We start from the raw sequence: 9,081 nt of genomic DNA, 5'->3' as shown, positions 1-9,081 counted from the left end.
CCCAGGGAGTAGAGCACGAACGGTTGGCCTCTGCTCCCACAGCCGAAGAGCCAGGGCAAAAAACTTGAGCTGTGCCTCTTCTGCAGAAAGTCAGCTTTGCAACGGTGCCATCCGCATTGCTGTCGCTCCTCGATTTCCCAACTCAAAGTCCATTACAATAGAACCTCTTTGGCACCCGTGCCCGGCTGCCCAGCATCCCAGGGAGTAGAGCACTAACATTTGGCGTCTCCTCCCACAGCCGAAGAGCCAGGGCAAAAAACTTGACCTCTGCCTCTTCTGCAGAAAGTCAGCTTTGCAACGGTGCCATCCGCATTGCTGTCGCTCCTCGATTTCCCAACTCAAAGTCCATTACAATGGAACCTCTTTGGCACCCGTGCCCGGCTGCCCAGCATCCCAGGGAGTAGAGCACAAACAATTGGCCTCTGCTCCCACAGCCGAAGAGCCAGGGCAAAAAACTTGAGCTGTGCCTCTTCTGCAGAAAGTCAGCTTTGCAACGGTGCCATCCGCATTGCTGTCGCTCCTCGATTTCCCAACTCAAAGTCCATTACAATGGAACCTCTTTGGCACCCGTGCCCGGCTGCCCAGCATCCCAGGGAGTAGAGCACTAACATTTGGCGTCTCCTCCCACAGCCGAAGAGCCAGGGCAAAAAACTTGACCTCTGCCTCTTCTGCAGAAAGTCAGCTTTGCAACGGTGCCATCCGCATTGCTGTCGCTCCTCGATTTCCCTACTCAAAGTCCATTACAATGGAACCTCTTTGGCACCCGTGCCCGGCTGCCCAGCATCCCAGGGAGTAGAGCACGAACGGTTGGCCTCTGCTCCCACAGCCGAAGAGCCAGGGCAAAAAACTTGACCTCTGCCTCTTCTGCAGAAAGTCAGCTTTGCAACGGTGCCATCGCATTGCTGTCGCTCCTCGATTTCCCTACTCAAAGTCCATTACAATGGAACCTCTTTGGCACCCGTGCTCGGCTGTCTAGCATCCCAGGGAGTAGAGCACGAACGGTTGGCCTCTGCTCCCACAGCCGAAGAGCCAGGGCAAAAAACTTGAGCTGTGCCTCTTCTGCAGAAAGTCAGCTTTGCAACGGTGCCATCCGCATTGCTGTCGCTCCTCGATTTCCCAGCTCAAAGTCCATTACAATGGAACCTCTTTGGCACCCGTGCCCGGCTGCCCAGCATCCCAGGGAGTAGAGCACGAACGGTTGGCCTCTGCTCCCACAGCCGAAGAGCCAGGGCAAAAAACTTGAGCTGTGCCTCTTCTGCAGAAAGTCAGCTTTGCAACGGTGCCATCCGCATTGCTGTCGCTCCTCGATTTCCCCACTCAAAGTCCATTACAATGGAACCTCTTTGGCACCCGTGCCCGGCTGCCCAGCATCCCAGGGAGTAGAGCACGAACGGTTGGCCTCTGCTCCCACAGCCGAAGAGCCAGGGCAAAAAACTTGACCTCTGCCTCTTCTGCAGAAAGTCAGCTTTGCAACGGTGCCATCCGCATTGCTGTCGCTCCTCGATTTCCCAGCTCAAAGTCCATTACAATGGCACCTCTTTGGCACCCGTGCCGGGCTGCCCAGCATCCCAGGGAGTAGAGCACGAACGGTTGGCCTCTGCTCCCACAGCCGAAGAGCCAGGGCAAAAAACTTGAGCTGTGCCTCTTCTGCAGAAAGTCAGCTTTGCAACGGTGCCATCCGCATTGCTGTCGCTCCTCGATTTCCCAACTCAAAGTCCATTACAATGGAACCTCTTTGGCACCCGTGCCCGCCTGCCCAGCATCCCAGGGAGTAGAGCACTAACATTTGGCGTCTCCTCCCACAGCCGAAGAGCCAGGGCAAAAAACTTGAGCTGTGCCTCTTCTGCAGAAAGTCAGCTTTGCAACGGTGCCATCTGCATTGCTGTCGCTCCTCGATTTCCCAACTCAAAGTCCATTACAATGGAACCTCTTTGGCACCCGTGCCCGGCTGCCCAGCATCCCAGGGAGTAGAGCACGAACGGTTGGCCTCTGCTCCCACAGCCGAAGAGCCAGGGCAAAAAACTTGAGCTGTGCCTCTTCTGCAGAAAGTCAGCTTTGCAACGGTGCCATCCGCATTGCTGTCGCTCCTCGATTTCCCAACTCAAAGTCCATTACAATGGAACCTCTTTGGCACCCGTGCTCGGCTGCCTAGCATCCCAGGGAGTAGAGCACGAACGGTTGGCCTCTGCTCCCACAGCCGAAGAGCCAGGGCAAAAAACATGAGCTGTGCCTCTTCTGCAGAAAGTCAGCTTTGCAACGGTGCCATCCGCATTGCTGTCGCTCCTCGATTTCCCAACTCAAAATCCCCTATCCGATTTTATTCTCTACTCTTAATCACCACCCATGCTTACAACCTTCTTACCTTTTCATGCCCCTCCTTAACCTGCTGCTTCACCACTCCCAAGTCGGCTGCTGCGCCTGTAAAAAGCGGAAACGGCCATGGGCTTAGAATCCTCTGAGTTGCGGCCTCTCCTCCGTGAGTCCCCTCTCACCGCTTTACCGCTCTGCGAAACGGTGCTCGCCCCATCCAAAACACTTCCTGAACGGTGCTCGGGGGTTCGCCTCCCCTGTGGGACCGCAGAGCGAACGGACGTGTGACCGTTGTTCTGGTGAGCAGTGACTGACCCCACAGTCATTCTCCTTACCTCCCCAACTCCCTGAGAGTACTTGTCTGACCCCAAAGGCGACTGCACAGCACCTGTGAGAAAGACCGTGAACCCTCCCACCGTATTACGCTCTGCTGTTAGTCTCCGGTCCGGTACAAAATCCCCTTAGCTTTGCGCATCCCCGCTGACTGCGCGACTTCGCCTCGCCCGATTTGGATGTGAAACCTGAAAAATAAATAGAAATGGATGCGTGCCGAGACGGCGTTTGAAACGTCGGCCTTCCCGGTGAGAAGTCCTCCCACTGCTTTGGTACATCGCCCTTTGACGTTTCTGCCTGCTCTGTCCTGCCTGTGACTTGCCTGGAAAACACAGACAAAAAATGGCCTTCGACTACTTAAAACCATTTTGCATACACCTGACACTTCGGCTGGTTAATGGGTTCTTGCATTAACCGGCGAGATGGCTGGATGAAGTTGGCTCTGGGAAAATATACATTGAGATAACAGAGCTATAGAAACAACCTGGAGCTCTGCCCCAAAAGACGAGTGAACCTGAGCCTCTGAGGCATGAGCCCCGACTGTGCTTTAGCTTTGTAAAGTGATAAAAGCTCAAACTGAATAATAACCTGCTCCCTTCACCTGCCCAAAGAGACCGCCTCTTTAACAGCCTCTCTCCCACACCGACCTCATGACTTTTTCCTGCCTCACTCCGGGCCCCTTCTTTTAACTTACCTTTTACGAGGGCAGAGGTCCGAAGCCATCCTGGAGAAAACCCCGTTGCTGGCTAACCGGTACGCTCCTTCTCTAAGATGTATACCTCTTACATCACCTGCAAAATACAATGGGAATGATACACAATTAATGGGGACGTTGAGCAAAGATCACCTTTGCCACGAATCCTCTTCCTGAGAATGGCCACGAGCTTCTGCTTGTCTCATCTCTGCCTACAAACATAACACCTAAAAACAAACTCTACACAAAGATACTTGCTAATGTGTACATTAGTAAGTCTTAACATGACCTGAAGGTCTTAATTGAGATAAGACCATTTCAACCCCCCCAGAAAAAGCACACCTGAAATAAACCACAAAGCTCTAAGGCCACAAAACCTGAGCTAACACCAGAGAACTTACCCTGATGAGAGCTGAACCAAGACTGAGCTCCCTGAGCAAAGGCTGGGCCTCATATACCATGGGCCCACCCACAACCCCTCCCTCGATGGGCTGGGGCAGGGGAGGGGCAAACCACTGGCTGGGATAAAAGCACCCTGATAAATCACAGCTGGGTCTTTGTATTACCTGGCTCTGGCTCTATGGCTGCTCCCTGGCTGCTCGGTGAGTGCCTTGGTTGTTCCATACCTGCTTGTTGTTTGCTCCGTGGGTGTTCTGAGGCTTTGATTTTCTGCTTTGCTTTCTCTGGCTCAGATGGGTGAGAGTCTGAGATTCAGACTTTTGGGCTCAGACTCAAGGGCTGAAACTGAAGGTCTCTGACTGGGGCTGAGAATCTGGGACTCAGACTCTGTGGCTGAGACTGGCTGAAACTCTGGTTTTGAAACTCTGATTTTGGAGCCGATACTCAGACTCTGTGGCTGAGACTGGGGCTGAGACTTTGTGGCTAAGACAATGGAATTCAGACTCTTTTGCTGAGACTCTATAGCTATGACTGGCATTCAGACGTTTGGGCTGAGACTCTATGGCTAAGACTCTGGGATTCAGAATTAGGGGCATAGACTGCAGCTGAGACTGTGGCTCAAACTCTGTCCTAAGGCTTTGGGGCTCACACTCTGAGCTGAGGCTGTGGCTGATACTCTGCAGCTGAGACTTTGGGGCTGATACTCTGCAGCTGAGACTCTGATACTGAGACTGTGGCTGAGACTCAATGGCGAAGACTTTGGGATTCAGACTTTGTATCTCGGATTTTGTGACCGAGACTGTAATTTAGACTCTGTGGCTGAGATGATGGCTGGGACTCTGGGCTGAGACTTTGGAGCTGATGCTCTCAGACTCAGATTCTGTAGCTGAGAATGTGGCTGAGACACTGTGGATGAGATGGTACCTTAGACTCTGAGCCTCAAACTTTGAAGCTGATACTTTCAGACACAGACTCTGTGGCTGAGGCTGCTGCTGAGACTCTATGGCTAAAGACTCTGCAATTCAGACTTTGAGGCTGAGACTGCAGCTGAGATTCTGTGGCTCAGGCTCTGTGGCTGAAACTCCAGGGCCCATACTCTGAGCTGGGACTGTGGCTTAGATTCTGGGGCTGAGACTCAGGGGCTGAGGGTCTGTGGCTGAGACTTTATGCTCAGATTTTGGAGCTGATACTCTCAGATTCAGACTATAGCTGAGGCTCCGGGGATGAGACTCTGGGGCTAAGACTCTGGGATTAACATTCTGGGGCTGAGATTCAGGTGCTGCGACTCAGTGACTGAGACACAGAGGCTAAAATTCTGGAGCTGATACTCTCAGATTCAGACTATACCTGTGACTCTGGGACTGCGAACTGGGGGCTGAGACTGTGGCTGAGACTCAAGCTCAGATTTTGGAGCTGATACTCTCAGATTCAAACTGCTGCTCACAATCTGGGAATGAGAATCTGTGAATGAGACAGTGCCTTAGAATCTGGGCTTCTAGCTTTGGAACAGACACGTTCAGACTCAGACCCAGTGGTTGAGACTGCAGCTGTGGATAGGTGAGGAGCGACAACAAACTTGCTGTAGCTCCTCGAATTTAAAACAAAAAGTCCATTTGAATCCAAACATCCAGGGCTACCACTCTTGGCTGCCCAGCATCCCAGGGAGTAGAGCACGAACGGTTGGCCTCTGCTCCCACAGCCGAAGAGTCTCTATGGGGTCTCTATGGGGTCTCTATGGGGTCTCTATGGGGTCTCTATGGGGTCTCTATGGGGTCTCTATGGGGTCTCTATGGGGTCTCTATGGGGTCTCTATGGGGTCTCTATGGGGTCTCTATGGGGTCTCTATGGGTCTCCATGGGGTCTCTATGGCGCTGTATGGGGTCTCCATGGGGTCTCTATGGGTCTCTATGGGTCTCTATGGGTCTCTATGGGTCTCTATGGGTCTCTATGGGTCTCTATGGGTCTCTATGGGTCTCTATGGGGTCTCTATGGGGTCTCTATGGCGCTCTATGGGGTCTCCATGGGGTCTCTATGGGACTCTTTGTGTCCCTACGTGCTCTCTCCATGCGCCCACCCCCTTCCCCTCCTCCGAACTACAACTCCCATCACCCCCCGCGGCAAACTTCCGGTGGAAAGCCGCAGGGGGGCGGGGGCGTGCGTTGGAACGCTCCAACCAATCAGAAGCGGCTCTGAAGCGACGGCAGCCAATCAGGGGGCGGAGCCGGAGGGGTGGGCGGTGGCGGGCTGACGTCACGGCGCACGGCGTGGCGATGGCGGCGGCGCGCCCGGCGCTGTGCGTGGCCGGGGCGGCGCTGTCCCTGTACGCGCTCCACGTCCCGGTACCCGCGTGGGGCGGGGATGGCGGGAAACGGCCGCGGGAAATGGGGGGGGGTGGGGGTGGGAATGGCGGGAAATGGGGTGAGGGCGGGAAATGGGGGGGGCTACGCGGCAGGGGAGGGAGGTGCGCAGAGGGGGCGGGGCTTGGAGGGCGAGGAGCCGGCCAATGGGAGGAGGGGTGGGGCTTGAAGAGGGCGGGGTTTGGAGGTGGAGGAGCAGCCAATGGGAGGGCGAGGGGAGGGGTGGGGCTTAGAGAAGGGACGGGCCAATGGGAGGCTAAGGGGCGGGGCTTGGAGGGTGAGGAGCGGGCCAATGGGAGGAGGGGTGGGGCTTGAAGGGGGCGGGGTTTGGAGGGAGAGGAGCAGCCAATGAGAGAGCGGGAAGTGGGGTTTAGAGGGTAAGGAGCAGCCAATGGGGGACTGAGGGGCGGCGCTTGGAGGGCAAGGAAAGGGCCAATGGGAGGCCGAGGGGCGGGGCAGGCCCTGGGTGTGTTGGCCATATATGGTGGTGTGGGCGTGTCCCGCAGGTGGGGGCGTGGCCTCGGGCTGGTGGAGCCGCTGCTGGGCCGGGACAGCGTCGCCAACGTCCCCAGTGGGGCCGTGGGGGTCGTGTTCTACCTCCTGCAAGGGATCCTGGGTAAGGGCCGGGGGGCAATGGGACCCATGGGGGGCAGTGGGACCCATTGGGGGGGAATGGGACCCATTGGGGGGGAATGGGACCCATGGGGGGCAATAGGACCCATAGGGGGCAATGGGACCCATAGGGGGAAATGGGACCCATATGGAGGCACTGACACCCATGGGGAGTAATGGGCTCCATTGGCTCCATTGGGCTGCATTGGCTCCATTGGGCTGCATTGGGTCCCTTTGGGCTCCATTGGTTCCATTGGGCTCCATTTGGTCCTGTTGGGCTCCATTGGCTCCATTGGGTCCCTTTGGGCTCCATTGGGTCCCATTGGGCTCCATCGGTTCCATCGGTTCCATTGGTTCCATTGGGCTCCATTGGGTCTCATTGGGCTCCATTGGCTCCATTGGCTCCATTGGTTCCATTGGGCTCCATTGGCTCCATTGGTTCCCTTTGGGCTCCACTGGCTCCATTGGGTCCCATTGGGCTCCATTGGGTCCCATTGGGCTCCATTGGATCCCTTTGGGCTCCATTGGGTCCCATTGGGGTCCATTTGGTCCTGTTGGGCTCCATTGGGTCCCTTTGGGCTCCATTGGGTCCCATTAGGCTCCATTGGTTCCATTGGTTCCATTGGGCTCCATTGGTTCCATTGGGCTCCATTGGTTCCATTGGGCTCCATTGGGTCTCATTGGGCTCCATTGGCTCCATTGGTTCCCTTTGGGCTCCATTGGGTCCCATTGGGCTCCATTGGGTCCCATTGGGCTCCATTGGGTCCCATTGGGCTCCATTGGGTTCCATTGGGTCCCATTGGGCTCCATTGGCTCCATTGGGCTCCATTGGTTCCCTTTGGGCTCCATTGGGTTCCATTGGGCTCCATTGGGTGCCATTGTTCTCCATCGGCTCCCCCAGGGCCGGTGCGTGGCCGCGGCGCGTCCGCGGTGCTGCTGGCGTCGTCGGTGGCGTCGGCGCTGGCGTCGCTGTGGCTGGCGGCCATCTTGGCCTTCGTCCTGCACGACCTCTGCCTCGTCTGCATCAGCACCTACGGCCTCAACCTGCTCCTGCTGCGCCTCAACCTGCGCCGCTGGCGGCAGCGCCCCAAAACCCACTGAATTCACCCCGAAACGGGGCCGCCAATACACGGCCATGGGGGCCTCGGGGCTCCGTGTGTGTGGGGTGATGGGGGGGGAAACGGAGGGGGGGAGGCCTTTAAGGGATGTGCATGGAGTGGGTTGGTTGCATGGGGGGCATCCAAGATGGCGGCGCCCTTGGGTCAACCCAAAAATGGCGGCGGCCACGGTGGCATCCAAGATGGCGGCGCCCTTGGTGACATCGAAGATGGCGGCGCCCTGTGTGGCAGCCAATATGGCGGCGGCTGTGGTGGCATCCAATAGGGAGACAGTCTTGGTGATATCCAAAATGGCGGCGCCCTTGGTGGCATCCAAGATGGCGGCGCCCCTGTTGACATCCAATATGGCGGCGGCCATGGTGGCATCCAATATGGCGGCGCCCTCGGTCACCCTAAACACGGCAACTCCTTGTTCACACCCAACATGGCAGCGCCCTTGTTGGCGCACAACATGGCGCCCGCGGTTACGTCCAACATGGCGGCGGCCTCGGTCACGCACAACGTGGGGGCACCAGTGGTCACATCCAACATGGCGGCGCCCTCTGTCACATGGCGGCGTCCATGCTCACACCCAGCATGGCGGCGCCCTTGTTCACGCACAAAGTGGTGACGCCCTTGGGTGAGCCCAAAATGGCGGCGCCCTTGTTCACGCACAACATGGCGGCGCCCGTGGTCACTTTCAACATGGCGGCGCTCTCGCTCACACACAGCGTGGAGGCGCCGTGGTCCACGCGCAACATGGCGGCGCCCTCGCTCATCCTAAACAAGGCAACTCCTCCTTCACACCCAACATGGCGGCGCCCTTGTCGACACACAAAATGGCGGCGCCCTCCCTTACACCCAACATGGCGGCGCCCTTGCTGACACACAAAATGGCGCCCGCCGCGCTTTGGGCCGTACCATTGTGACCCGGGCGCAGGGGGGGTGTGTGGGGGGGGCGAGGGGCGGAGCTTGGGCTGCTTGCGGTGAGTGGGGTCGGGCCTGTGTGGGTCCATAGGGGGCTATGGGGCCCTATAGGGGGGTTATGGGGGGGTTATGTGTGTCTATAGGGGGTTATGGGGTCCATAGGGGTTCACTGGGGGTCTATAGGGGGTTATGGGGTCCATATGGGCTCATGTGTGTGCATAGGGGTTCTATGGGTCCCTGGGGGGAGTTTGGGGTCCATAGGGGTGCACCGTGGGCCCATAGGGGGGTTATGTGGGTCTATAGGGGTACGTTGTGGGTCTATAGAGGGCAATGGGGATCTATAGGGCGGTTA

At 57.1% G+C, this 9,081-nt stretch overlaps 1 pseudogene across 1 annotated transcript; it reads left to right on the top strand.

Moving 5' to 3' along the window:
* The first annotated feature begins 6,006 nt into the window (after positions 1-6,006).
* LOC308232687 (vitamin K epoxide reductase complex subunit 1 pseudogene) lies at positions 6,007-7,806 on the top strand (annotated as a pseudogene). The gene is made up of 3 exons: positions 6,007-6,083; positions 6,600-6,709; positions 7,607-7,806. The product of its transcript is annotated as a vitamin K epoxide reductase complex subunit 1 pseudogene (transcript).
* The last annotated feature ends 1,275 nt before the right edge of the window (positions 7,807-9,081 follow it).

Source organism: Psittacula echo (assembly GCF_963264785.1).
Source record: "Psittacula echo genome assembly, contig: SCAFFOLD_56, whole genome shotgun sequence".
In the NCBI taxonomy this organism is placed as follows: domain Eukaryota; kingdom Metazoa; phylum Chordata; class Aves; order Psittaciformes; family Psittacidae; genus Psittacula; species Psittacula echo.
This window is presented reverse-complemented; position numbering and strand designations above follow the sequence as displayed.